This window comes from Pan troglodytes, chromosome 11 (genome assembly GCF_028858775.2).
Source record: "Pan troglodytes isolate AG18354 chromosome 11, NHGRI_mPanTro3-v2.0_pri, whole genome shotgun sequence".
In the NCBI taxonomy this organism is placed as follows: domain Eukaryota; kingdom Metazoa; phylum Chordata; class Mammalia; order Primates; family Hominidae; genus Pan; species Pan troglodytes.
The window spans coordinates 53,406,345-53,428,805 of record NC_072409.2 but is presented as its reverse complement, the minus strand read 5'-3'; positions in this window follow the sequence as shown (position 1 = coordinate 53,428,805).

Below are 22,461 nucleotides of genomic sequence, written 5' to 3'. Positions count from 1 at the left end.
TATGTGGAAGTGGACATTTGGAACGGTATCAGGCGTATGGTTAAAAAGGAAATATCGTCCCATAAAAACAAGATGGAAGCATTGTCAGAAACTTATTTGTGTTGTGTGTCCTCAGCTAACAGACTGGAACCTTTCTTTTGATATAGCAGTTTTGAAACACTCTTTTTGTAGAATGTGCAAGTGGATATTTCGATAGCTTTGAGGATTTCGTTGGAAACGGGAATATCTTCATAGAAAATCTAGACAGAAGCATTCTCAGAAACACTTTGTGATGTTTACATTCAAGTCCCAGAGTTGAACATTCCCTTTCATAGAGCAGGTTTAAAACACTCTTTTTGTAGTATCTAGATGTGGACATTTTGAGCGCTTGGGGGCCTATGGCGAAAAAGGAAATATCTTCCCATTAAAACGAGACAGAAGCAATCTCAGAAACTGGTTTATGCTGTATCTACTGAAGTAACAGTGTTGAACCTATCTATCGGTAGAGCAGGTTTGAAAGACACTTTTTTTGGAATCTGCAAGTGGATATTTGGATACATTTGAGGATTTTGTTGGAACTGGAATTACATATAACAACTAGACAGCAGCATTCTCAGAAACTTCTTTGTGATGTTTGCATTCAAGTCAGACAGTTGAGCATTCCGTTTCATACAGCAGGTTTGAAACACTCTTTTTGTAGTATCTGGAAGTGGACACTTGGAAAGCTTTCAGGCCTACAGTTAAAAAGGACATATCTTCCCAAAAGAACAAGACAGAAGCATTCTCAGAAACTTATTTGTGATGTGTGTCCTCCACTAACAGACTTGAACCTGTCTTCTCATAGAGCAGTTTGGAAACAGTCTTTTTGTAGTCTCTGTAAGTGGACATTTGGATAGCTTTGAGGATTTCGTTGAAAACGGGATTACGTATAAAAAGTAGGCAGCAACATTCTCAGAAACATGTTTGTGATGTTTGCATTCAAGTCACAGAGTTGAACATTCCCTTTCATAGAGCAGGTTTGAAACATTCTTTTTGTCGTATCTAGAAATGGACATTTTGAGCGCTTGGATGCGAAAGGTGAAAAAGGAAATATCTTCCCATGAAAACGAGATAGAAACAATCTCAGAAACTTGTTTCTGCTGTATCTACTGAAGTAGGAGTGTTGAAGCTATCTATTGGTAGATCAGGTTTGAAACACTCTTTTTTTGGAATCTGCAAGTGGATATTTGGATACATGGGAGGATTTCGTTGGAAACGGAAATACATATAAAAACTAGACAGCAGCATTCTCAGAAACACCTTTGTGATGTTTACATTCAAGTCACAGAATTGAACATTCCCTTTCATAGAGCAGGTTTGAAACACTCTTTTTGTAGTATCTAGAAGTGGACATTTTGAGCGCTTGGAGGCCTACGGTGTAAAAGGAAACATCTTCCCATGTAAACGAGATAGAAGCAATCTCAGAAACTTGTTTATGCTGTATCTACTGAAGTAGCAGTGTTGAACCTATCTATCGGTAGAGCAGGTTAGAAACACTCTTTTTTTCGAATCTGCAAGTGGATATTTCCATAGAACTGAGGATTTCGTTGGAAGCGGGATTACAGTTAAAAAGTAGACAGCAGCATTGTCAGAAACTTCTTTGTGACGTTTGCATTCAAGTCACAGAGTTGAACATTCCGTTTCATAAAGCAGGTGTGAAACAGTCATTTTGTAGTATGTGGATGTATACATTTGGAATGCTTTCAGGCATATGTTTAAAAACGAAGTATCTTCCCATGAAAACTAGACAGAAGCATTCTCAGAATCATGTTTGTGTTGTGTGTACTCAACAAACAGAGGTGAACCTTTCTTTTGATAGAGTACTTTTGAAACACTCTTTTTGTAGAATGTGCAAGTGAATATTTGGATAGCTTTGAGGATTTCTTTGGAAACGGGAATATCTTCATAGAAAATCTAGACAGAAGCATTCTCAGAAACACTTTGTGATGTTTACATTCAAGTCCCAGAGTTGAACATTCCCTTTCATAGAGAAGGTTTAAAACACTCTTTTTGTAGTATCTAGATGTGGACATTTTGAGCGCTTGGGGGCCTATGGTGAAAAAGGAACTATCTTCCCATTAAAACGAGATAGAAGCAATCTCAGAAACTTGTTTATGCTGTATCTACTGAAGTAACAGTGTTGAACCTATCTACTGGTAGAGCAGGTTTAAAAAATTCTTTTGTGGAAACTGCAAGTGGATATTTGGATACATTTGAGGATTTCGTTGGCAACGGAATTACATATAAAAACCAGACAGCAGCATTCTCAGAAACTTCTTTGTGAAATATGCATTCAAGTCAGAGAGTTGAGCATTCCGTTCCACAGAGCAGGTTTGAAACACTCTTTTTGTAGTATCTGGAAGTGGACACTTGGAACGATTTCAGGCCTACGGTTAAAAAGGAAATATATTCCCATAAAAACAAGACAGAAACATTCTCAGAAACGTATTTGTGATGTGTGTCCTCCACTAACAGACTTGAACCTGTGTTTTCATACAGCAGTTTGGAAACACTCTTTTTGTAGAATCTGCAAGTGGACATTTGGATATCTTTGAGGATTTCGTTGGAAACGGGATTACATATAAAAAGTGGACAGCAGCAGTCTCAGAAACTTCTTTGTGATGTTTGCATTCAGGTCACAGAGTTGAACATTCCGTGTCATAGAGCAGGTTTGAAACACTCTTTTTGTAGTATCTGGAAGTGGACATTTCCAACGCTTTCTGGACTACTGTGGAGAAGGAAGCATCTTCCCATAAAAACAAGACAGAAGCATTCTCAGAAACTTATTTCTGATGTGTGTCCTCAACTAACGGACTTGAACCTTTCTTTTTATAGAGCACGTTTGAACCACTCTTTTCGTTGTATCTGCAAGTGGATATTTGGATAGCTTTGACGATTTCGTTGGAAACGGGAATATTTCCCTATAAAATCTAGACAGAAGCATTCTCAGAAACGTCTTTGTGATGTTTGTATTCAAGTCACAGAGTTGAACATTCCCTTTCATAGAGCAGGTTTGTAACACTCTTTTTGTAGTATCTGGAAGTGGACATTTGGAACGGTATCAGGCATAGGGTTAAAAAGGATATATCTTCCCATAAATACAACACAGAAGCATTCGCAGAAACTTATTTGTGATGTGTGTCCTTAACTAACAGACTTGAAACTTTCTTTTGATACAGCAGCTTTTAAACACTCTTCTTGTAGAATCTGCAAATGGGTATTTGGATAGCTCTGAGGATTTCGTTGGAAACGGGATTACATATAAAAAGTAGACAGCAGCATTCTCAGTAACTTCTTTGTGATGTTTCCATTCAAGTCACAGAGTTGAACTGTCCCTTTCATTGCACAGGTTTGAAACACTCTTTTTGTGGTATCTGGAAGTGGGCACTTGGATCGCTTTGAGGCCTATGGTGAAAAAGGAAATATCTTCTCATAAAAACCAGACAGAAACATTCTCAGAAACTTATTTGTTATGTGTGTCCACCACTAACAGACTTGAAACTGTGTTTTCATACAGCCGTTTGGAAACACTCTTTTTGTAGGATCTCCAAGTGGACATTTGGATAGCTTTGAGGATTTCGTTGGAAGCGGGATAACAGATAAAAAGTGGACAGCAGCATTCTCAGAACTTCTTTTTGACGTTTGCATTCAAGTCACAGAGTTGAACATTCCCTGTCATAGAGCAGGTTTGAAATACTCTTTTTGTAGCATCTGGAAGTGGACATTTCCAAGGCTGTCTTGCCTACGGCGAAGAAGGAAATATCTTCCCATAAAAACAAGACAGAAACATTCTCAGAAACTTATTTCTCGTGTGTGCCCTCAACTAACGGACTTGAACTTTTCTTTTTTATGGAGCACGTTTGAAACACTCTTTTTGTTGTGTCTGCAAGTGGATATTTGGATAGCTTTGACGATTTCATTGGAAACGGGAATATCTTCCTGTAAAATCTAGACAGAAGCATTGTCAGAAACTTCTTTGTGATGTTTCCATTGGAGTCAGAGAGTTGAACATTCCCTTTCATAGAGCAGGTTTGAAATACTCTTTTTGTAGGATCTGGAAGTGGACATTTGCAGCGCTTTGTGGCCTATGGTAAAAAAGGAAATATCCTCCCACAAAAATGAGATAGAAGCAATCTCCGAAAGTTGTTTATGCTCCATCTACACAACTAACATTGTTGAACCTTTCTATTGATAGAGCAGGTGTGAAACACTCTTTTTTTGGAATCTGCAAGAGGATATTTCTATAGAACCGAGGATTTCGTTGGAAGCGGGATTACAGACAAATAGTAGACAGCAGCATTCTGAGAAACTTCTTTGTGATGTTTCCATTCAAGTCACAGAGTTGAACATTGCCTTTCATAGAGTAGGTTTGAAACACTCTTTTTGTAGTATGTGGAAGTGGACATTTGGAACGGTATCAGGCGTATGGTTAAAAAGGAAATATCGTCCCATAAAAACAAGATGGAAACATTCTCAGAAACTTATTTGTGTTGTGTGTCCTCAGCTAACAGACTTGAACCTTTCTTTTGATATAGCAGTTTTGAAACACTCTTTTTGTAGAATGTGCAAGTGGATATTTCGATAGCTTTGAGGATTTCGTTGGAAACGGGAATATCATCATAGAAAATCTAGACAGAAGCATTCTCAGAAACACTTTGTGATGTTTACATTCAAGTCCCAGAGTTGAACATTCCCTTTCATAGAGCAGGTTTAAAACACACTTTTTGTAGTATCTAGATGTGGACATTTTGAGCGCTTGGGGGCCTATGGCGAAAAAGGAAATATCTTCCCATTAAAACGAGACAGAAGCAATCTCAGAAACTTGTTCATGCTGTATCTACTGAAGTAACAGTGTTGAACCTATCTATCGGTAGAGCAGGTTTGAAAGACACTTTTTTTGGAATCTGCAAGTGGATATTTGGATACATTTGAGGATTTTGTTGGAACTGGAATTACATATAACAACTAGACAGCAGCATTCTCAGAAACTTCTTTGTGATGTTTCCATTCAAGTCACAGAGTTGAACATTGCCTTTCATAGAGTAGGTTTTAAACACTCTTTTTGTAGTATGTGGAAGTGGACATTTGGAACGGTATCAGGCGTATGGTTAAAAAGGAAATATCGTCCCATAAAAACAAGATGGAAGCATTGTCAGAAACTTATTTGTGTTGTGTGTCCTCAGCTAACAGACTGGAACCTTTCTTTTGATATAGCAGTTTTGAAACACTCTTTTTGTAGAATGTGCAAGTGGATATTTCGATAGCTTTGAGGATTTCGTTGGAAACGGGAATATCTTCATAGAAAATCTAGACAGAAGCATTCTCAGAAACACTTTGTGATGTTTACATTCAAGTCCCAGAGTTGAACATTCCCTTTCATAGAGCAGGTTTAAAACACTCTTTTTGTAGTATCTAGATGTGGACATTTTGAGCGCTTGGGGGCCTATGGCGAAAAAGGAAATATCTTCCCATTAAAACGAGACAGAAGCAATCTCAGAAACTGGTTTATGCTGTATCTACTGAAGTAACAGTGTTGAACCTATCTATCGGTAGAGCAGGTTTGAAAGACACTTTTTTTGGAATCTGCAAGTGGATATTTGGATACATTTGAGGATTTTGTTGGAACTGGAATTACATATAACAACTAGACAGCAGCATTCTCAGAAACTTCTTTGTGATGTTTGCATTCAAGTCAGACAGTTGAGCATTCCGTTTCATACAGCAGGTTTGAAACACTCTTTTTGTAGTATCTGGAAGTGGACACTTGGAAAGCTTTCAGGCCTACAGTTAAAAAGGACATATCTTCCCAAAAGAACAAGACAGAAGCATTCTCAGAAACTTATTTGTGATGTGTGTCCTCCACTAACAGACTTGAACCTGTCTTCTCATAGAGCAGTTTGGAAACAGTCTTTTTGTAGTCTCTGTAAGTGGACATTTGGATAGCTTTGAGGATTTCGTTGAAAACGGGATTACGTATAAAAAGTAGGCAGCAACATTCTCAGAAACATGTTTGTGATGTTTGCATTCAAGTCACAGAGTTGAACATTCCGTTTCATAAAGCAGGTGTGAAACAGTCATTTTGTAGTATGTGGATGTATACATTTGGAATGCTTTCAGGCATATGTTTAAAAACGAAGTATCTTCCCATGAAAACTAGACAGAAGCATTCTCAGAATCATGTTTGTGTTGTGTGTACTCAACAAACAGAGGTGAACCTTTCTTTTGATAGAGTACTTTTGAAACACTCTTTTTGTAGAATGTGCAAGTGAATATTTGGATAGCTTTGAGGATTTCTTTGGAAACGGGAATATCTTCATAGAAAATCTAGACAGAAGCATTCTCAGAAACACTTTGTGATGTTTACATTCAAGTCCCAGAGTTGAACATTCCCTTTCATAGAGAAGGTTTAAAACACTCTTTTTGTAGTATCTAGATGTGGACATTTTGAGCGCTTGGGGGCCTATGGTGAAAAAGGAACTATCTTCCCATTAAAACGAGATAGAAGCAATCTCAGAAACTTGTTTATGCTGTATCTACTGAAGTAACAGTGTTGAACCTATCTACTGGTAGAGCAGGTTTCAAAAATTCTTTTGTGGAAACTGCAAGTGGATATTTGGATACATTTGAGGATTTCGTTGGCAACGGAATTACATATAAAAACCAGACAGCAGCATTCTCAGAAACTTCTTTGTGAAATATGCATTCAAGTCAGAGAGTTGAGCATTCCGTTCCACAGAGCAGGTTTGAAACACTCTTTTTGTAGTATCTGGAAGTGGACACTTGGAACGATTTCAGGCCTACGGTTAAAAAGGAAATATATTCCCATAAAAACAAGACAGAAACATTCTCAGAAACGTATTTGTGATGTGTGTCCTCCACTAACAGACTTGAACCTGTGTTTTCATACAGCAGTTTGGAAACACTCTTTTTGTAGAATCTGCAAGTGGACATTTGGATATCTTTGAGGATTTCGTTGGAAACGGGATTACATATAAAAAGTGGACAGCAGCAGTCTCAGAAACTTCTTTGTGATGTTTGCATTCAGGTCACAGAGTTGAACATTCCGTGTCATAGAGCAGGTTTGAAACACTCTTTTTGTAGTATCTGGAAGTGGACATTTCCAACGCTTTCTGGACTACTGTGGAGAAGGAAGCATCTTCCCATAAAAACAAGACAGAAGCATTCTCAGAAACTTATTTCTGATGTGTGTCCTCAACTAACGGACTTGAACCTTTCTTTTTATAGAGCACGTTTGAACCACTCTTTTCGTTGTATCTGCAAGTGGATATTTGGATAGCTTTGACGATTTCGTTGGAAACGGGAATATTTCCCTATAAAATCTAGACAGAAGCATTCTCAGAAACGTCTTTGTGATGTTTGCATTCAAGTCACAGAGTTGAACATTCCCTTTCATAGAGCAGGTTTGTAACACTCTTTTTGTAGTATCTGGAAGTGGACATTTGGAACGGTATCAGGCATAGGGTTAAAAAGGATATATCTTCCCATAAATACAACACAGAAGCATTCGCAGAAACTTATTTGTGATGTGTGTCCTTAACTAACAGACTTGAAACTTTCTTTTGATACAGCAGCTTTTAAACACTCTTCTTGTAGAATCTGCAAATGGGTATTTGGATAGCTCTGAGGATTTCGTTGGAAACGGGATTACATATAAAAAGTAGACAGCAGCATTCTCAGTAACTTCTTTGTGATGTTTCCATTCAAGTCACAGAGTTGAACTGTCCCTTTCATTGCACAGGTTTGAAACACTCTTTTTGTGGTATCTGGAAGTGGGCACTTGGATCGCTTTGAGGCCTATGGTGAAAAAGGAAATATCTTCTCATAAAAACCAGACAGAAACATTCTCAGAAACTTATTTGTTATGTGTGTCCACCACTAACAGACTTGAAACTGTGTTTTCATACAGCCGTTTGGAAACACTCTTTTTGTAGGATCTCCAAGTGGACATTTGGATAGCTTTGAGGATTTCGTTGGAAGCGGGATAACAGATAAAAAGTGGACAGCAGCATTCTCAGAACTTCTTTTTGACGTTTGCATTCAAGTCACAGAGTTGAACATTCCCTGTCATAGAGCAGGTTTGAAATACTCTTTTTGTAGCATCTGGAAGTGGACATTTCCAAGGCTGTCTTGCCTACGGCGAAGAAGGAAATATCTTCCCATAAAAACAAGACAGAAACATTCTCAGAAACTTATTTCTCGTGTGTGCCCTCAACTAACGGACTTGAACTTTTCTTTTTTATGGAGCACGTTTGAAACACTCTTTTTGTTGTGTCTGCAAGTGGATATTTGGATAGCTTTGACGATTTCATTGGAAACGGGAATATCTTCCTGTAAAATCTAGACAGAAGCATTGTCAGAAACTTCTTTGTGATGTTTCCATTGGAGTCAGAGAGTTGAACATTCCCTTTCATAGAGCAGGTTTGAAATACTCTTTTTGTAGGATCTGGAAGTGGACATTTGCAGCGCTTTGTGGCCTATGGTAAAAAAGGAAATATCCTCCCACAAAAATGAGATAGAAGCAATCTCCGAAAGTTGTTTATGCTCCATCTACACAACTAACATTGTTGAACCTTTCTATTGATAGAGCAGGTGTGAAACACTCTTTTTTTGGAATCTGCAAGAGGATATTTCTATAGAACCGAGGATTTCGTTGGAAGCGGGATTACAGACAAATAGTAGACAGCAGCATTCTGAGAAACTTCTTTGTGATGTTTCCATTCAAGTCACAGAGTTGAACATTGCCTTTCATAGAGTAGGTTTGAAACACTCTTTTTGTAGTATGTGGAAGTGGACATTTGGAACGGTATCAGGCGTATGGTTAAAAAGGAAATATCGTCCCATAAAAACAAGATGGAAACATTCTCAGAAACTTATTTGTGTTGTGTGTCCTCAGCTAACAGACTTGAACCTTTCTTTTGATATAGCAGTTTTGAAACACTCTTTTTGTAGAATGTGCAAGTGGATATTTCGATAGCTTTGAGGATTTCGTTGGAAACGGGAATATCATCATAGAAAATCTAGACAGAAGCATTCTCAGAAACACTTTGTGATGTTTACATTCAAGTCCCAGAGTTGAACATTCCCTTTCATAGAGCAGGTTTAAAACACACTTTTTGTAGTATCTAGATGTGGACATTTTGAGCGCTTGGGGGCCTATGGCGAAAAAGGAAATATCTTCCCATTAAAACGAGACAGAAGCAATCTCAGAAACTTGTTCATGCTGTATCTACTGAAGTAACAGTGTTGAACCTATCTATCGGTAGAGCAGGTTTGAAAGACACTTTTTTTGGAATCTGCAAGTGGATATTTGGATACATTTGAGGATTTTGTTGGAACTGGAATTACATATAACAACTAGACAGCAGCATTCTCAGAAACTTCTTTGTGATGTTTCCATTCAAGTCACAGAGTTGAACATTGCCTTTCATAGAGTAGGTTTGAAACACTCTTTTTGTAGTATGTGGAAGTGGACATTTGGAACGGTATCAGGCGTATGGTTAAAAAGGAAATATCGTCCCATAAAAACAAGATGGAAGCATTGTCAGAAACTTATTTGTGTTGTGTGTCCTCAGCTAACAGACTGGAACCTTTCTTTTGATATAGCAGTTTTGAAACACTCTTTTTGTAGAATGTGCAAGTGGATATTTCGATAGCTTTGAGGATTTCGTTGGAAACGGGAATATCTTCATAGAAAATCTAGACAGAAGCATTCTCAGAAACACTTTGTGATGTTTACATTCAAGTCCCAGAGTTGAACATTCCCTTTCATAGAGCAGGTTTAAAACACTCTTTTTGTAGTATCTAGATGTGGACATTTTGAGCGCTTGGGGGCCTATGGCGAAAAAGGAAATATCTTCCCATTAAAACGAGACAGAAGCAATCTCAGAAACTGGTTTATGCTGTATCTACTGAAGTAACAGTGTTGAACCTATCTATCGGTAGAGCAGGTTTGAAAGACACTTTTTTTGGAATCTGCAAGTGGATATTTGGATACATTTGAGGATTTTGTTGGAACTGGAATTACATATAACAACTAGACAGCAGCATTCTCAGAAACTTCTTTGTGATGTTTGCATTCAAGTCAGACAGTTGAGCATTCCGTTTCATACAGCAGGTTTGAAACACTCTTTTTGTAGTATCTGGAAGTGGACACTTGGAAAGCTTTCAGGCCTACAGTTAAAAAGGACATATCTTCCCAAAAGAACAAGACAGAAGCATTCTCAGAAACTTATTTGTGATGTGTGTCCTCCACTAACAGACTTGAACCTGTCTTCTCATAGAGCAGTTTGGAAACAGTCTTTTTGTAGTCTCTGTAAGTGGACATTTGGATAGCTTTGAGGATTTCGTTGAAAACGGGATTACGTATAAAAAGTAGGCAGCAACATTCTCAGAAACATGTTTGTGATGTTTGCATTCAAGTCACAGAGTTGAACATTCCCTTTCATAGAGCAGGTTTGAAACATTCTTTTTGTCGTATCTAGAAATGGACATTTTGAGCGCTTGGATGCGAAAGGTGAAAAAGGAAATATCTTCCCATGAAAACGAGATAGAAACAATCTCAGAAACTTGTTTCTGCTGTATCTACTGAAGTAGGAGTGTTGAAGCTATCTATTGGTAGATCAGGTTTGAAACACTCTTTTTTTGGAATCTGCAAGTGGATATTTGGATACATGGGAGGATTTCGTTGGAAACGGAAATACATATAAAAACTAGACAGCAGCATTCTCAGAAACACCTTTGTGATGTTTACATTCAAGTCACAGAATTGAACATTCCCTTTCATAGAGCAGGTTTGAAACACTCTTTTTGTAGTATCTAGAAGTGGACATTTTGAGCGCTTGGAGGCCTACGGTGTAAAAGGAAACATCTTCCCATGTAAACGAGATAGAAGCAATCTCAGAAACTTGTTTATGCTGTATCTACTGAAGTAGCAGTGTTGAACCTATCTATCGGTAGAGCAGGTTAGAAACACTCTTTTTTTCGAATCTGCAAGTGGATATTTCCATAGAACTGAGGATTTCGTTGGAAGCGGGATTACAGTTAAAAAGTAGACAGCAGCATTGTCAGAAACTTCTTTGTGACGTTTGCATTCAAGTCACAGAGTTGAACATTCCGTTTCATAAAGCAGGTGTGAAACAGTCATTTTGTAGTATGTGGATGTATACATTTGGAATGCTTTCAGGCATATGTTTAAAAACGAAGTATCTTCCCATGAAAACTAGACAGAAGCATTCTCAGAATCATGTTTGTGTTGTGTGTACTCAACAAACAGAGGTGAACCTTTCTTTTGATAGAGTACTTTTGAAACACTCTTTTTGTAGAATGTGCAAGTGAATATTTGGATAGCTTTGAGGATTTCTTTGGAAACGGGAATATCTTCATAGAAAATCTAGACAGAAGCATTCTCAGAAACACTTTGTGATGTTTACATTCAAGTCCCAGAGTTGAACATTCCCTTTCATAGAGAAGGTTTAAAACACTCTTTTTGTAGTATCTAGATGTGGACATTTTGAGCGCTTGGGGGCCTATGGTGAAAAAGGAACTATCTTCCCATTAAAACGAGATAGAAGCAATCTCAGAAACTTGTTTATGCTGTATCTACTGAAGTAACAGTGTTGAACCTATCTACTGGTAGAGCAGGTTTAAAAAATTCTTTTGTGGAAACTGCAAGTGGATATTTGGATACATTTGAGGATTTCGTTGGCAACGGAATTACATATAAAAACCAGACAGCAGCATTCTCAGAAACTTCTTTGTGAAATATGCATTCAAGTCAGAGAGTTGAGCATTCCGTTCCACAGAGCAGGTTTGAAACACTCTTTTTGTAGTATCTGGAAGTGGACACTTGGAACGATTTCAGGCCTACGGTTAAAAAGGAAATATATTCCCATAAAAACAAGACAGAAACATTCTCAGAAACGTATTTGTGATGTGTGTCCTCCACTAACAGACTTGAACCTGTCTTTTCATACAGCAGTTTGGAAACACTCTTTTTGTAGAATCTGCAAGTGGACATTTGGATATCTTTGAGGATTTCGTTGGAAACGGGATTACATATAAAAAGTGGACAGCAGCAGTCTCAGAAACTTCTTTGTGATGTTTGCATTCAGGTCACAGAGTTGAACATTCCGTGTCATAGAGCAGGTTTGAAACACTCTTTTTGTAGTATCTGGAAGTGGACATTTCCAACGCTTTCTGGACTACTGTGGAGAAGGAAGCATCTTCCCATAAAAACAAGACAGAAGCATTCTCAGAAACTTATTTCTGATGTGTGTCCTCAACTAACGGACTTGAACCTTTCTTTTTATAGAGCACGTTTGAACCACTCTTTTCGTTGTATCTGCAAGTGGATATTTGGATAGCTTTGACGATTTCGTTGGAAACGGGAATATTTCCCTATAAAATCTAGACAGAAGCATTCTCAGAAACGTCTTTGTGATGTTTGCATTCAAGTCACAGAGTTGAACATTCCCTTTCATAGAGCAGGTTTGTAACACTCTTTTTGTAGTATCTGGAAGTGGACATTTGGAACGGTATCAGGCATAGGGTTAAAAAGGATATATCTTCCCATAAATACAACACAGAAGCATTCTCAGAAACTTATTTGTGATGTGTGTCCTTAACTAACAGACTTGAAACTTTCTTTTGATACAGCAGCTTTTAAACACTCTTCTTGTAGAATCTGCAAATGGGTATTTGGATAGCTCTGAGGATTTCGTTGGAAACGGGATTACATATAAAAAGTAGACAGCAGCATTCTCAGTAACTTCTTTGTGATGTTTCCATTCAAGTCACAGAGTTGAACTGTCCCTTTCATTGCACAGGTTTGAAACACTCTTTTTGTGGTATCTGGAAGTGGGCACTTGGATCGCTTTGAGGCCTATGGTGAAAAAGGAAATATCTTCTCATAAAAACCAGACAGAAACATTCTCAGAAACTTATTTGTTATGTGTGTCCACCACTAACAGACTTGAAACTGTGTTTTCATACAGCCGTTTGGAAACACTCTTTTTGTAGGATCTCCAAGTGGACATTTGGATAGCTTTGAGGATTTCGTTGGAAGCGGGATAACAGATAAAAAGTGGACAGCAGCATTCTCAGAACTTCTTTTTGACGTTTGCATTCAAGTCACAGAGTTGAACATTCCCTGTCATAGAGCAGGTTTGAAATACTCTTTTTGTAGCATCTGGAAGTGGACATTTCCAAGGCTGTCTTGCCTACGGCGAAGAAGGAAATATCTTCCCATAAAAACAAGACAGAAACATTCTCAGAAACTTATTTCTCGTGTGTGCCCTCAACTAACGGACTTGAACTTTTCTTTTTTATGGAGCACGTTTGAAACACTCTTTTTGTTGTGTCTGCAAGTGGATATTTGGATAGCTTTGACGATTTCATTGGAAACGGGAATATCTTCCTGTAAAATCTAGACAGAAGCATTGTCAGAAACTTCTTTGTGATGTTTCCATTGGAGTCAGAGAGTTGAACATTCCCTTTCATAGAGCAGGTTTGAAATACTCTTTTTGTAGGATCTGGAAGTGGACATTTGCAGCGCTTTGTGGCCTATGGTAAAAAAGGAAATATCCTCCCACAAAAATGAGATAGAAGCAATCTCCGAAAGTTGTTTATGCTCCATCTACACAACTAACATTGTTGAACCTTTCTATTGATAGAGCAGGTGTGAAACACTCTTTTTTTGGAATCTGCAAGAGGATATTTCTATAGAACCGAGGATTTCGTTGGAAGCGGGATTACAGACAAATAGTAGACAGCAGCATTCTGAGAAACTTCTTTGTGATGTTTCCATTCAAGTCACAGAGTTGAACATTGCCTTTCATAGAGTAGGTTTGAAACACTCTTTTTGTAGTATGTGGAAGTGGACATTTGGAACGGTATCAGGCGTATGGTTAAAAAGGAAATATCGTCCCATAAAAACAAGATGGAAGCATTCTCAGAAACTTATTTGTGTTGTGTGTCCTCAGCTAACAGACTTGAACCTTTCTTTTGATATAGCAGTTTTGAAACACTCTTTTTGTAGAATGTGCAAGTGGATATTTCGATAGCTTTGAGGATTTCGTTGGAAACGGGAATATCATCATAGAAAATCTAGACAGAAGCATTCTCAGAAACACTTTGTGATGTTTACATTCAAGTCCCAGAGTTGAACATTCCCTTTCATAGAGCAGGTTTAAAACACACTTTTTGTAGTATCTAGATGTGGACATTTTGAGCGCTTGGGGGCCTATGGCGAAAAAGGAAATATCTTCCCATTAAAACGAGACAGAAGCAATCTCAGAAACTTGTTCATGCTGTATCTACTGAAGTAACAGTGTTGAACCTATCTATCGGTAGAGCAGGTTTGAAAGACACTTTTTTTGGAATCTGCAAGTGGATATTTGGATACATTTGAGGATTTTGTTGGAACTGGAATTACATATAACAGCTAGACAGCAGCATTCTCAGAAACTTCTTTGTGATGTTTCCATTCAAGTCACAGAGTTGAACATTGCCTTTCATACAGCAGGTTTGAAACACTCTTTTTGTAGTATCTGGAAGTGGACACTTGGAAAGCTTTCAGGCCTACAGTTAAAAAGGACATATCTTCCCAAAAGAACAAGACAGAAGCATTCTCAGAAACTTATTTGTGATGTGTGTCCTCCACTAACAGACTTGAACCTGTCTTCTCATAGAGCAGTTTGGAAACAGTCTTTTTGTAGTCTCTGTAAGTGGACATTTGGATAGCTTTGAGGATTTCGTTGAAAACGGGATTACGTATAAAAAGTAGGCAGCAACATTCTCAGAAACATGTTTGTGATGTTTGCATTCAAGTCACAGAGTTGAACATTCCCTTTCATAGAGCAGGTTTGAAACATTCTTTTTGTCGTATCTAGAAATGGACATTTTGAGCGCTTGGATGCGAAAGGTGAAAAAGGAAATATCTTCCCATGAAAACGAGATAGAAACAATCTCAGAAACTTGTTTCTGCTGTATCTACTGAAGTAGGAGTGTTGAAGCTATCTATTGGTAGATCAGGTTTGAAACACTCTTTTTTTGGAATCTGCAAGTGGATATTTGGATACATGGGAGGATTTCGTTGGAAACGGAAATACATATAAAAACTAGACAGCAGCATTCTCAGAAACACCTTTGTGATGTTTACATTCAAGTCACAGAATTGAACATTCCCTTTCATAGAGCAGGTTTGAAACACTCTTTTTGTAGTATCTAGAAGTGGACATTTTGAGCGCTTGGAGGCCTACGGTGTAAAAGGAAACATCTTCCCATGTAAACGAGATAGAAGCAATCTCAGAAACTTGTTTATGCTGTATCTACTGAAGTAGCAGTGTTGAACCTATCTATCGGTAGAGCAGGTTAGAAACACTCTTTTTTTCGAATCTGCAAGTGGATATTTCCATAGAACTGAGGATTTCGTTGGAAGCGGGATTACAGTTAAAAAGTAGACAGCAGCATTGTCAGAAACTTCTTTGTGACGTTTGCATTCAAGTCACAGAGTTGAACATTCCGTTTCATAAAGCAGGTGTGAAACAGTCATTTTGTAGTATGTGGATGTATACATTTGGAATGCTTTCAGGCATATGTTTAAAAACGAAGTATCTTCCCATGAAAACTAGACAGAAGCATTCTCAGAATCATGTTTGTGTTGTGTGTACTCAACAAACAGAGGTGAACCTTTCTTTTGATAGAGTACTTTTGAAACACTCTTTTTGTAGAATGTGCAAGTGAATATTTGGATAGCTTTGAGGATTTCTTTGGAAACGGGAATATCTTCATAGAAAATCTAGACAGAAGCATTCTCAGAAACACTTTGTGATGTTTACATTCAAGTCCCAGAGTTGAACATTCCCTTTCATAGAGAAGGTTTAAAACACTCTTTTTGTAGTATCTAGATGTGGACATTTTGAGCGCTTGGGGGCCTATGGTGAAAAAGGAAATATCTTCCCATTAAAACGAGATAGAAGCAATCTCAGAAACTTGTTTATGCTGTATCTACTGAAGTAACAGTGTTGAACCTATCTATTGGTAGAGCAGGTTTCAAAAATTCTTTTGTGGAAACTGCAAGTGGATATTTGGATACATTTGAGGATTTCGTTGGCAACGGAATTACATATAAAAACCAGACAGCAGCATTCTCAGAAACTTCTTTGTGAAATATGCATTCAAGTCAGAGAGTTGAGCATTCCGTTTCACAGAGCAGGTTTGAAACACTCTTTATGTAGTATCTGGAAGTGGACACTTGGAACGCTTTCAGGCCTACGGTTAAAAAGGAAATATATTCCCATAAAAACAAGACAGAAACATTCTCAGAAACGTATTTGTGATGTGTGTCCTCCACTAACAGACTTGAACCTGTCTTTTCATACAGCAGTTTGGAAACACTCTTTTTGTAGAATCTGCAAGTGGACATTTGGATATCTTTGAGGATTTCGTTGGAAACGGGATTACATATAAAAAGTGGACAGCAGCAGTCTCAGAAACTTCTTTGTGATGTTTGCATTCAGGTCACAGAGTTGAACATTCCGTGTCATAGAGCAGGTTTGAAACACTCTTTTTGTAGTATCTGGAAGTGGACATTTCCAACGCTTTCTGGACTACTGTGAAGAAGGAAGTATCTTCCCATAAAAACAAGACAGAAGCATTCTCAGAAACTTATTTCTGATGTGTGTCCTCAACTAACGGACTTGAACCTTTCTTTTTATAGAGCACGTTTGAACCACTCTTTTCGTTGTATCTGCAAGTGGATATTTGGATAGCTTTGACGATTTCGTTGGAAACGGGAATATTTCCCTATAAAATCTAGACAGAAGCATTCTCAGAAACGTCTTTGTGATGTTTGCATTCAAGTCACAGAGTTGAACATTCCCTTTCATAGAGCAGGTTTGTAACACTCTTTTTGTAGTATCTGGAAGTGGACATTTGGAACGGTATCAGGCATAGGGTTAAAAAGGATATATCTTCCCATAAATACAACACAGAAGCATTCTCAGAAACTTATTTGTGATGTGTGTCCTTAACTAACAGACTTGAAACTTTCTTTGACACAGCAGCTTTTAAACACTCTTCTTGTAGAATCTGCAAATGGGTATTTGGATAGCTCTGAGGATTTCGTTGGAAACGGGATTACATATAAAAAGTAGACAGCAGCATTCTCAGTAACTGCTTTGTGATGTTTCCATTCAAGTCACAGAGTTGAACTGTCCCTTTCATTGCACAGGTTTGAAACACTCTTTTTGTGGTATCTGGAAGTGGGCACTTGGATCGCTTTGAGGCCTATGGTGAAAAAGGAAATATCTTCTCATAAAAACCAGACAGAAACATTCTCAGAAACTTATTTGTTATGTGTGTCCACCACTAACAGACTTGAAACTGTGTTTTCATACAGCCGTTTGGAAACACTCTTTTTGTAGAATCTCCAAGTGGACATTTGGATAGCTTTGAGGATTTCGTTGGAAGCGGGATAACAGATAAAAAGTGGACAGCAGCATTCTCAGAACTTCTTTTTGACGTTTGCATTCAAGTCACAGAGTTGAACATTCCCTGTCATAGAGCAGGTTTGAAATACTCTTTTTGTAGTAACTGGAAGTGGACATTTCCAAGGCTGTCTTGCCTACGGCGAAGAAGGAAATATCTTCCCATAAAAACAAGACAGAAACATTCTCAGAAACTTATTTCTCGTGTGTGCCCTCAACTAACGGACTTGAACTTTTCTTTTTTATGGAGCACGTTTGAAACACTCTTTTTGTTGTGTCTGCAAGTGGATATTTGGATAGCTTTGACGATTTCATTGGAAACGGGAATATCTTCCTGTAAAATCTAGACAGAAGCATTGTCAGAAACTTCTTTGTGATGTTTCCATTGGAGTCAGAGAGTTGAACATTCCCTTTCATAGAGCAGGTTTGAAATACTCTTTTTGTAGGATCTGGAAGTGGACATTTGCAGCGCTTTGTGGCCTATGGTAAAAAAGGAAATATCCTCCCACAAAAATGAGATAGAAGCAATCTCCGAAAGTTGTTTATGCTCCATCTACAAAACTAACATTGTTGAACCTTTCTATTGATAGAGCAGGTGTGAAACACTCTTTTTTTGGAATCTGCAAGAGGATATTTCTATAGAACCGAGGATTTCGTTGGAAGCGGGATTACAGACAAATAGTAGACAGCAGCATTCTGAGAAACTTCTTTGTGATGTTTCCATTCAAGTCACAGAGTTGAACATTGCCTTTCATAGAGTAGGTTTGAAACACTCTTTTTGTAGTATGTGGAAGTGGACATTTGGAACGGTATCAGGCGTATGGTTAAAAAGGAAATATCGTCCCATAAAAACAAGATGGAAGCATTCTCAGAAACTTATTTGTGTTGTGTGTCCTCAGCTAACAGACTTGAACCTTTCTTTTGATATAGCAGTTTTGAAACACTCTTTCTGTAGAATGTGCAAGTGGATATTTCGATAGCTTTGAGGATTTCGTTGGAAACGGGAATATCATCATAGAAAATCTAGACAGAAGCATTCTCAGAAACACTTTGTGATGTTTACATTCAAGTCCCAGAGTTGAACATTCCCTTTCATAGAGCAGGTTTAAAACACACTTTTTGTAGTATCTAGATGTGGACATTTTGAGCGCTTGGGGGCCTATGGCGAAAAAGGAAATATCTTCCCATTAAAACGAGACAGAAGCAATCTCAGAAACTTGTTCATGCTGTATCTACTGAAGTAACAGTGTTGAACCTATCTATCGGTAGAGCAGGTTTGAAAGACACTTTTTTTGGAATCTGCAAGTGGATATTTGGATACATTTGAGGATTTTGTTGGAAATGGAATTACATATAAAAACTAGACAGCAGCATTCTCAGAAACTTCTTTGTGATGTTTCCATTCAAGTCACAGAGTTGAACATTGCCTTTCATAGAGTAGGTTTGAAACACTCTTTTTGTAGTATGTGGAAGTGGACATTTGGAACGGTATCAGGCGTATGGTTAAAAAGGAAATATCATCCCATAAAAACAAGATGGAAGCATTGTCAGAAACTTATTTGTGTTGTGTGTCCTCAGCTAACAGACTTGAACCTTTCTTTTGATATAGCAGTTTTGAAACACTCTTTTTGTAGAATGTGCAAGTGGATATTTCGATAGCTTTGAGGATTTCGTTGGAAACGGGAATATCTTCATAGAAAATCTAGACAGAAGCATTCTCAGAAACACTTTGTGATGTTTACATTCAAGTCCCAGAGTTGAACATTCCCTTTCATAGAGCAGGTTTAAAACACTCTTTTTGTAGTATCTAGATGTGGACATTTTGAGCGCTTGGGGGCCTATGGCGAAAAAGGAAATATCTTCCCATTAAAACGAGACAGAAGCAATCTCAGAAACTGGTTTATGCTGTATCTACTGAAGTAACAGTGTTGAACCTATCTATCGGTAGAGCAGGTTTGAAAGACACTTTTTTTGGAATCTGCAAGTGGATATTTGGATACATTTGAGGATTTTGTTGGAACTGGAATTACATATAACAACTAGACAGCAGCATTCTCAGAAACTTCTTTGTGATGTTTGCATTCAAGTCAGACAGTTGAGCATTCCGTTTCATACAGCAGGTTTGAAACACTCTTTTTGTAGTATCTGGAAGTGGACACTTGGAAAGCTTTCAGGCCTACAGTTAAAAAGGACATATCTTCCCAAAAGAACAAGACAGAAGCATTCTCAGAAACTTATTTGTGATGTGTGTCCTCCACTAACAGACTTGAACCTGTCTTCTCATAGAGCAGTTTGGAAACAGTCTTTTTGTAGACTCTGTAAGTGGACATTTGGATAGCTTTGAGGATTTCGTTGAAAACGGGATTACGTATAAAAAGTAGGCAGCAACATTCTCAGAAACATGTTTGTGATGTTTGCATTCAAGTCACAGAGTTGAACATTCCCTTTCATAGAGCAGGTTTGAAACATTCTTTTTGTCGTATCTAGAAATGGACATTTTGAGCGCTTGGATGCGAAAGGTGAAAAAGGAAATATCTTCCCATGAAAACGAGATAGAAACAATCTCAGAAACTTGTTTCTGCTGTATCTACTGAAGTAGGAGTGTTGAAGCTATCTATTGGTAGATCAGGTTTGAAACACTCTTTTTTTGGAATCTGCAAGTGGATATTTGGATACATGGGAGGATTTCGTTGGAAACGGAAATACATATAAAAACTAGACAGCAGCATTCTCAGAAACACCTTTGTGATGTTTACATTCAAGTCACAGAATTGAACATTCCCTTTCATAGAGCAGGTTTGAAACACTCTTTTTGTAGTATCTAGAAGTGGACATTTTGAGCGCTTGGAGGCCTACGGTGTAAAAGGAAACATCTTCCCATGTAAACGAGATAGAAGCAATCTCAGAAACTTGTGTATGCTGTATCTACTGAAGTAACAGTGTTGAACCTATCTATCGGTAGAGCAGGTTAGAAACACTCTTTTTTTCGAATCTGCAAGTGGATATTTCCATAGAACTGAGGATTTCGTTGGAAGCGGGATTACAGTTAAAAAGTAGACAGCAGCATTGTCAGAAACTTCTTTGTGACGTTTGCATTCAAGTCACAGAGTTGAACATTCCGTTTCATAAAGCAGGTGTGAAACAGTCATTTTGTAGTATGTGGATGTATACATTTGGAATGCTTTCAGGCATATGTTTAAAAACGAAGTATCTTCCCATGAAAACTAGACAGAAGCATTCTCAGAATCATGTTTGTGTTGTGTGTACTCAACAAACAGAGGTGAACCTTTCTTTTGATAGAGTAGTTTTGAAACACTCTTTTTGTAGAATGTGCAAGTGAATATTTGGATAGCTTTGAGGATTTCTTTGGAAACGGGAATATCTTCATAGAAAATCTAGACAGAAGCATTCTCAGAAACACTTTGTGATGTTTACATTCAAGTCCCAGAGTTGAACATTCCCTTTCATAGAGAAGGTTTCAAACACTCTTTTTGTAGTATCTAGATGTGGACATTTTGAGCGCTTGGGGGCCTATGGTGAAAAAGGAAATATCTTCCCATTAAAACGAGATAGAAGCAATCTCAGAAACTTGTTTATGCTGTATCTACTGAAGTAACAGTGTTGAACCTATCTATTGGTAGAGCAGGTTTCAAAAATTCTTTTGTGGAAACTGCAAGTGGATATTTGGATACATTTGAGGATTTCGTTGGCAACGGAATTACATATAAAAACCAGACAGCAGCATTCTCAGAAACTTCTTTGTGAAATATGCATTCAAGTCAGAGAGTTGAGCATTCCGTTTCACAGAGCAGGTTTGAAACACTCTTTATGTAGTATCTGGAAGTGGACACTTGGAACGCTTTCAGGCCTACGGTTAAAAAGGAAATATATTCCCATAAAAACAAGACAGAAACATTCTCAGAAACGTATTTGTGATGTGTGTCCTCCACTAACAGACTTGAACCTGTCTTTTCATACAGCAGTTTGGAAACACTCTTTTTGTAGAATCTGCAAGTGGACATTTGGATATCTTTGAGGATTTCGTTGGAAACGGGATTACATATAAAAAGTGGACAGCAGCAGTCTCAGAAACTTCTTTGTGATGTTTGCATTCAGGTCACAGAGTTGAACATTCCGTGTCATAGAGCAGGTTTGAAACACTCTTTTTGTAGTATCTGGAAGTGGACATTTCCAACGCTTTCTGGACTACTGTGAAGAAGGAAGTATCTTCCCATAAAAACAAGACAGAAGCATTCTCAGAAACTTATTTCTGATGTGTGTCCTCAACTAACGGACTTGAACCTTTCTTTTTATAGAGCACGTTTGAACCACTCTTTTCGTTGTATCTGCAAGTGGATATTTGGATAGCTTTGACGATTTCGTTGGAAACGGGAATATTTCCCTATAAAATCTAGACAGAAGCATTCTCAGAAACGTCTTTGTGATGTTTGCATTCAAGTCACAGAGTTGAACATTCCCTTTCATAGAGCAGGTTTGTAACACTCTTTTTGTAGTATCTGGAAGTGGACATTTGGAACGGTATCAGGCATAGGGTTAAAAAGGATATATCTTCCCATAAATACAACACAGAAGCATTCTCAGAAACTTATTTGTGATGTGTGTCCTTAACTAACAGACTTGAAACTTTCTTTGACACAGCAGCTTTTAAACACTCTTCTTGTAGAATCTGCAAATGGGTATTTGGATAGCTCTGAGGATTTCGTTGGAAACGGGATTACATATAAAAAGTAGACAGCAGCATTCTCAGTAACTGCTTTGTGATGTTTCCATTCAAGTCACAGAGTTGAACTGTCCCTTTCATTGCACAGGTTTGAAACACTCTTTTTGTGGTATCTGGAAGTGGGCACTTGGATCGCTTTGAGGCCTATGGTGAAAAAGGAAATATCTTCTCATAAAAACCAGACAGAAACATTCT